The sequence below is a fragment of the Euphorbia lathyris genome, chromosome 5, assembly GCF_963576675.1.
Source record: "Euphorbia lathyris chromosome 5, ddEupLath1.1, whole genome shotgun sequence".
Taxonomy (NCBI): domain Eukaryota; kingdom Viridiplantae; phylum Streptophyta; class Magnoliopsida; order Malpighiales; family Euphorbiaceae; genus Euphorbia; species Euphorbia lathyris.
The window spans coordinates 32,279,695-32,288,359 of NC_088914.1; positions in this window are offsets into that span (position 1 = coordinate 32,279,695).

Here is an 8,665-nt window from a genome sequence, read left to right on the forward strand (position 1 = left end):
CCTTAGAGCTCTCCAGAACGAGTTGGAAGCTGTGCTTAGACAGGAAGAGCTTCTTTGGTTCCAGAAGTCTAGGAAGGCCTGGATTCAAGACGGGGATCGGAATACCAGGTTTTTTCATCTCTCTACGATCATTAGGAGACAGAGGAATAGGATTGATGCTATCAAGGACGCTAGTGGCGAGTGGATTTTTGAGGAGGAAGACATTCGTCGCTCAGCCCTTGATTTCTACAAGGACCTGTTTAGAGAGGAAGCCGTGGACTTGGAGAGTGCCCACTCTGGTATTTCCTTTCCTCGTTTGGGGGAGGAGGCTATTAAAGATGCTTTCCATCCTATTGACCTTAAAGAGATTGATCTGGCCTTCTCTAGCATAGGGTCCACTAAGGCTCCTGGGATTGATGGTATCCCCGCTAGTTTCTATCATAAACACTGGGATACTGTTAAGGAGGGCATATACAGTTTTGTGTTAGGTGTTTTTGGTGGCTCTAACGATATCAGGTCGGTTAATAAAACCCTCATTGTCTTGATTCCTAAGGTTGTTAAGCCTTCCTCCTTCCTCCAGATGAGACCCATCAGTCTTTGTAATGTTTTGTATAAAGCTATTACTAAGATTGTGGCTAATAGAATCCGGAAGATCCTTCCGGATATAATTAGCCAGAACCAAGGGAGCTTTGTTCCTGGTAGACAATTGATGGATAACGTTGTTATTGCCCAGGAGGTTGTCCATTCTATGAAGATTAAGAAAGGTAAGAAAGGGATTGTGGCCCTCAAACTGGATCTGGAGAAAGCCTATGATAGATTGAACTGGAGCTTTCTTCTAGATAGTTTAGCCAAAGCTGGCATCCCGGAGAACTGGAGGATTTTGATTGAGAAGTGTATCTCCTCTCCTGTTTTCCAGGTCATGATCAATGGGGACATGTCGGATGAGTTTTCTCTCTCCAGAGGAATTCGTCAAGGAGATCCTATGAGTCCCTTCCTCTTTGTTATTGCCATGGAAAGACTGTCTCACCTGATCCAAGAGGCGGTGTGCAAAAGGACTCTCCACTCTATTTCTATCAACATACATTGCCCCTTATTACCCATTTACTCTTTGCTGATGACGTCATGCTTTTCGTTGAGGGTAATGAGGAGCAAATTAAAACAGTTATGGATATCCTTGATTGTTTTTGCGAGGCTTCTGGCCAGAAGGTTAACATCCAAAAGTCCCGTATGCTTTGTTCCAAAAATATGGACAATAGCTTGTGCAGAAGACTGAGTGAGCTCTCTGGCATACCTCTGACGAACTCTTTGGGGAAGTATCTTGGGGTTCCTCTTCACAGTGACAGGGTTTCCAAAGCCTCTTTCAAGGATATTTTGGACAAAACTAATGGTTTGTGTGCTAGCTGGAAAGATAATTCTCTTTCCCTTGCAGGTCGCCTTACCTTGATCCAGTCAGTTAACTGCGCTGCTCCGAACCACATCATGCAGGCCTGTAAGCTTCCTGAGCCTGTCCTTAGTGAACTGGATAAGATAAATCGGCGTTTCCTGTGGGGTGAGTCTGGAGATGTGAGAAAGGTTCACCTGGTCCCGTGGAAGGAAGCTTGCCAGCCTAAAAACAGGGGGGGTCTTGGTATTAGGCAGGCAAAGGACAATAATAAAGTCCTGTTAATGAAACTTCTTTGGAGAATGTGGCAATGCCCCTCCTCTCTTTGGGTCCGTCTCTTGTGCGGGAAGTATCGGAAAGATAGAATCTTTGGTGGCCCGAAGGAGAGGGTTGTTAGCTGTTCCTTCCTCTGGAAAGGGCTCAGTGCCGTGTTTGCTGAATTCTGTACGGGGATTGGCCTGGAGGTGGGTAATGGTAGATCTATTAGCTTCTGGTATGACACCTGGATTGGTGATAAACCGCTGATGGATGTGTGTAATGCCCCTCCGTCGGCTGATCTCCTTTCCTGGAAAATTGCTGATGTGGTGGACTCGGAGGGAGACTGGATCTGGTCAAAGTTCGACTCTTTCTTTAGTCTGGAGACCCTTCTTAACATTAGAGGAGTGAAGATTAGCAATCAAGAGGAGGATAAGGATAGACATTGTTGGGCCTTGACGAATAATGGTACTTATTCTTGTAAATCGGCCTATGAAGCTTTTACCCCTAATAGGGCTGATCCTCCCTTGGAGATTTGGAAGTCCATATGGTCCCTCAAGATCCCTTACCGTATCAGGAGCTTCCTTTGGCTGGGTATCAAAGACAGGCTCCTTACGAATGCGGATAGACACAGAAGGCACTTGACTGAGTCTAGTGCCTGTAGTAGATGCAGAGGCAATGTGGAAACCTTGTGCCATGCCTTGAGGGATTGCCCAAATAGTAAGAAGATCTGGGAAGGGATCCTCCCTCATCACATCCTCCCTTCCTTCATGGCCTTTTCTGAAGGGGACTGGTTCTCTCAAGGAGCCAAGGGGAACTTGCTGGCCAACATGGAGCACGGTGCCATCCTCTTTGCTATTACTTGTCACCAAATCTGAAAGTGGAGGAATGAAGAATTATTTGCGGGTAAGGCTGTCCTTATTCCTGATTTACTGTTTTTCTTCTCGAAGAAGCTCTTTGTTATTACTAAAAGCTTTGAAAGAGATTCCCTTGTTCGCCCCTCCCCGGATAAAGAGATCCTGCTAGTTGGCTGGAGTAAGCCTAGAGAAGGGTTTGCTAAGTTGAATACTGATGGCTCCTGCCTTAGCAATGGCAGAATTGCTGCTGGAGGAGTTCTTCGGGATGCTGGTGGCAATTGGATGGCGGGGTTTACCCATAACTTGGGGACGGGCTCCTCCTTTTCTGCGGAGCTCTGGGGTATCTTGTCAGGCATTAAACTCGCCATTCGCATGGGTGTTAAAAAGCTCTCGGTGGAATCTGATAATCTGGAGGCTATTAACAGGATTTCAGATAGCCAGGCTGTTTGTCTGAAGAGCCAGAATCTCATCAAAGCTATTTTGAGGCTTCGTCCTGCCTTTGAGTATCTTAATTTCTCCCATATTTTTAGGGAGCAAAACCGCGTGGCGGATCGCTTAGCAGCTGCTGGGCATGGGAGAATGTTAGGTGTTTCTACCCTATCTGTTCCTCCTTCTTTTCTTTTGCCTTCTCTCCTAGAGGATATGATTGGAGTTAGCCTTCCTAGACTAATCCCGGTGTAGGTTTTTTGTTGGTTTTGTTTTTTTCCTTTCCTTTCTTACAAAAAAAAAAAAAAAAAGAAGTTAAATTCTAAATAAAGTCTTCTAATTCCGGTGGAGAATTATGTTTTCAACAATACTATCCAGCTCCTTGGGATTCCTTCAAGCTACTCATCGAGTACTAATTCCATCTCCACTTGAAAATGGTTGAAATTCCTTAAAAATTGCTCTAAAACTATCTGAAATTGTACAAAAACTTATGATAATTTATAAAGTAGTAACTGAAAATACATACGACTAAAACAATTCAAAATCCCAATATAAGTACTATAAAGTAGGAGGATAACAGATACATAGTTCAACAAGTAATCCAAAAACTTATGATAAAAGCATGTTATGTCCAACTAAGCCTAAATGTGGCTAAGAATCAAAATAAAATTCAAATAACAAACTATAAAACTAAAAGCTAATATCACCTGTAGTTGCTAAATATCAAAAGATTGAAGACTCAACATTTCAAACAGATATATCAAAAGATTGAAGTCTCAAACAGATATATATTATTTCTTCACGACTATATAAAAACAACTACAACCAAATAATTTGTGAGAGAAGAAATATTAAAGTGCATTCAAGAAATTTTAGCAAGAAGACAGAATTTCATTCTCTTATTCTAAATATAATATATGTTAAGCCACTTGGTTGAAATTTGAATTTATTAAACAACCTGCACATCTCACATTTCTTAAATATCATTTTATAAAAAAGGTCTTCACATATATTTGGGTGTGCTTAAAGGAATATCCACTTTTATCAAAATGTGAGGACCTACATGATGTTTGACCACCACACGCGTGTGCCACCATCCGATCGGCTAGATTGGTGTGTTGATAATTTTTAGAAAATATTTTTTAATTAATTAATTAATTTTTAGAATTCATTTAATTAAAATAATTATTATTTTCTTCAATAGCTATTTTGATTTGGTCCACTAGAATCAATCTAATCTGTTCACCACTACCATGTTTTCTCTCCCACTTTTGGCTCCACTAGACCAGTAAACTCAACAACTGTACATTGAAAAAATTCTTTCTGCTTCCTTTAAAAATCGAAATTGGGCAATTATTGATTGTATTTTCTGACCAAGTTCGTAATGTGCATTTTCATTGAGTGGACTTTTTATCCTCGTGGCGATCGGATTATACGATTGCTTGCACTATGTGAAGACAGTTCCGTGAACGTCTTAAAGAGAGCGACCTCATCTGCTAATGGCGGAACCAGGACTCATACATCGAAGGGGCTCCACTGTAGGTAGAATTTTTTTTCAAGAGTTCGATTCCTATTGAAACTGTGTTAATATAGAAAAGCGGTTCTTGAATTTTTTTTTTCTGGTATGTTCACTGTTCACTATCAATTGATTGCGCTAAAATCTAAAAATACCTAAATTAATAGGATTATGTTTGATTTTTATTTGTTTGATAAAAATGAAAATTAAGCACTGAATATTATAAATGCTAAAAGTATTAATATAAAATTGTTTGGTTTGTATTGGAAATTAAGTGTTGAATATAATTAATATGTTTGATAACTATAATACGAGAAAATATAAAATATAATAAACTGGATAATTTTGTCCTTTTATATTTTTTTAATAAATTTTTATCGTTTTATATTAATTAAAATAATCTAAAGAAAAAAAATACAATAAACTGGATGCACAAATTATAAATTTAACGAATATTAAAAAATTCAAAGAAGACTAAAATTTGTTTAAAAAAAAGATTAAAATTTGTAAAAAATATCATTCATTAAAGAAGAGAAAAATGATGGTCATAGGTTTAATGAGGATGAAGAGAAAAAATCACATGATATAAGGAAGAATGTGTTAATAAGGTGGGAAGAAATCGTGGAGCTATATGGTATAACAGTAATAGGTTTAAAAATAATTAAATTTCTATAACGGAGCATTTTAAGTGAAGTTTTTAAGTCAAAAAATTTTACTTATCTTTTTAACTGCATTTTAACTTAATTGAGTAATTTAAGGGGAGAATTACAAAACTAACCCTTTTTAAGGGGATAGTTCTCCTTTTAAAAAAACTAACCAAAACTAACACATTTTAACAAGTAACTTCCAAGTTTACACTCGTCTTCTTCCTTAACATAACTGTGTGTGTTTGTCTTCCCCCCTCTCTCTTTCTCGCGCGCTCTCTCTCTCTAAAGAACAGAACAATCTACAGAACAGGGTAAATTACATACGTAGTGTACAACCTTTACCCCAAATCACACTTTGGTATACAACTAAAAAAAAGTGGGTTTCACTCTTTATGCAGTGACTAATATAACCTTATTCCTTATAAAATTACTAAAATACTCTCATCTTCTTCTTTCAAGCTCTCTTTCCCATTTCTCTCTACCTCTTCCCTCTCCCTCTTCTCTCTTCCATTTCTTTCCGATTCTGTCTATTGCTTGGATCTCTAAGTTTACGATTCAAATCTAATTGTGGTGAATCGTTTTTTGTTTATTCCATTTTTAGGTCTTTGTGCGTTTTTTGGAGTGGCGAGGTGGAGAAGATTAGAACGATGGTGATAGAGTTTCAGTATGGGGGTTTTTTGATGACGGAAAATATAGTGAGGTTTTCCACATAGAAATTACCAATTGTTAAATCTATGGACCTGTTCTCATCATTAATTCGTATTAAGCCATTGAGTTGGCAGAGAATTTTGGAAGATTCTCGTAACCTTGTTGGACTCCTTAATAAGATCCAACTTGTGTTGCTCGATGGTGGATGTTCGGTTCCGGCAAAGGGGACACAAACTGAGAATACTTTTATATATATTGGGTTAAATTAATTAGTTGTTAGTTTTTGGTAGTTTTTGTAATTTGTTAGTTGTTAGTTTTTTCTCCCATGTGTGTGAACTCGGTTGAGCTTAGCCTGGGATATTAAAAAAATAATAAATCATCAAAATGGATTTAAACATTAATTTGAAAAAAAAATGATTTAAAAGAAATTAACAAACAGAAAATGGTTTAAAAAAAATCAAAATGATGTTTTTGATGAACTGAAATGCTTTTCTGTACCTAATTTTGTGTCTGTCTTGGTGTTGAATTGGGTTCATATTGTGTGGAACTGTAGGATTGGGGGAGATTTTTAGGCTTGATCTGGGTTACTGTGTTTTTTTGCTTTCTTTATTTCTCTTTCCATGGGAGAGAGAGAGAGGCAGTGGCGGAGCCAGGAGCTAAAGGTCGGAGGGGCTAGATCGTAGGCCAAAAAAATTTAAATGTTACTTCAACATATCTATAAAAAAGATATGGTGCAAAAATACGCTAACATTTATATTCAGGAGTAATTTTATCCTTAACGTCTAAAATTGTGCAATTTTACCTCTAACGTTGGCAGACAATAGCAATTTTATCCCTAATATTGGCAAATTTGATCAATTTTAGACATCATTATATAACAAACACATTTTGTTCGTTATTCTACACTAATTACATATCGGTTTCAAAAAAAATTATACATCTTATTTCTAAATAAAATATAAACAAACAACCAAAATTAAAATAAATTAGACATCCCAAACAACCGAAATTAAAGAATTTCTAAGCAAAAACAACATATCAATAATCTCCAAATAAAATTATAAATTAGAAATCACAAAAGAAAAAAAAAATCCCCAAATTAACAATCTCTATATAAATCATAAAACTAAATCTAGAAACAAAATAAACAATGGGTAAATAAAATACTTAATTGAAAGTTTTTTTGGGGAGGAAAAGTTGGAAGTTAGAAACTGAGTGAATAAAAATAAAAACTAATTGATAAGTAATTTAGGAAATTTTCCATTTTACTTAGGAATAAAAAAGTAATTTGGCCACTTCTCATCTTTCTCCATACTTCCAACCACACACAAGAGAGAAAGAGAGAGAACATGCCACGTGACAAGAGTTGTTGAAAGGAAATAGATGGAAGGGCATTTTAGCCATTTCCATCTATTTATTTTTTTAATTAGAACCTACCCAAAACGACGTCGTTTTGGTCAGGTTCTAATTAAAAAAAAGAAACAGATGGAAAGGGCTAAAATGCCCTTCCATCTGTTTCTGTTTTCAGCGAAGAAGAAGACCTAGGTCTTCTTCTCCAGCCATGGCGGCCCCTGACGGAGCCAGGGTGGAAAACCCCATCTCTGAGGTTTTCCGACGGGATCGGAGGGTCGGCTGACCCTCCCCGCCCCCTCTGGCTCCGCCCCTGGAGAGAGGAGTGAGAGAGAAGAGGTAGAAAGAAAATGGGAGAGAGGGATTGAAGGAAGAAGATGAAGATATTTTAGTAATTTTATAAGGAATAAGGCTATATTAGTCATTTTATAAAAAGTGTGTCCCACTTTTTTAATTCTACAACTGAAAAATGCTGATGTGGCATAGTTGACCAGCGTTGACCGGTCACAAAAACCGGCTGTACACTTTAGTGGGAGGTCACCTGAAGCTCGTACGGTTTATTGTGACAAAATTTTGGTTGTACACCAAAGTGTGATTTGGGGTAAATGTTGTACACCACGTATATAATTTACCCCTACAGAACGACTACGAATACTACAACAATCAATCCAACCCACAGTTCATACAACAAAATTTCTACAATCATATAAGTTTTCATTGGTTTTTAGTTTCATTGAAAAAATTTAAAGCTTAGTCCATTCATCGTTAAGATCTAGTAGGTTGTTTCTCTACAACCCAATGTATCTTGTTTCTCTTCATTTTTCATGTTTTTACTGATCGTGCGAACCCCAAAAACAGTGGCATTGTTGTCTGAATACATTTTGGTTGGAATATCAGTTTCAGACATTTTTCCCCCGACAGTGTCGATATCTGTCGATTTCTGTCGATATCTGACAGATATCGACACTGTAGATATCTGTAGATAGCTACAATATTTGTCGATTACAGATATCTACAAATATCTAAAGATATCTACAGATATCTATAAATATCGATAAATATCTACAGATATCGACACTGTCGGGGGAAATCTGAAACTGATATTCCAACCAAAATGCATTTTCAGATAACAATGCCACTCTTTTTGGGGTTCGCACAACCAGGAAAAACATGAAAAACGAAGAGAAACAATATATATTGGGACGAGATTACCGGAAAAAGGGTCGCCTTCTTCCTCCTGTTCCGTTCGTCGTTCGCCTTCTTCTCCTCCTCTTCCTATCGCCATCATTCGCTTCTCCTTCTTTCTCTTCACTGTTCGCTTCTCCTCCTCTTCCTATCGCCGCCTTTCGCTTCTCCACCTCTTTGAGTGTGCCGTCGTCACTTCTCGTTCTACCTCCTCTTCCTATCGCAACGTTTGATACGTTAGAGAGATGAGAGTCTGTTTAGGAATAATGAGGGCAAACTTGGAAGTTACTTGTTGAAATGTGTTAGTTTTGGTTAGTTTTTCAAAAGGAGCTAGAAATGTAAACTATCCCCTTGAAAAGTGTTAGTTTTGTAATTCTCCTGTAATTTAAGTGGTTATTAGTCCCTATATTTTGACAAAACA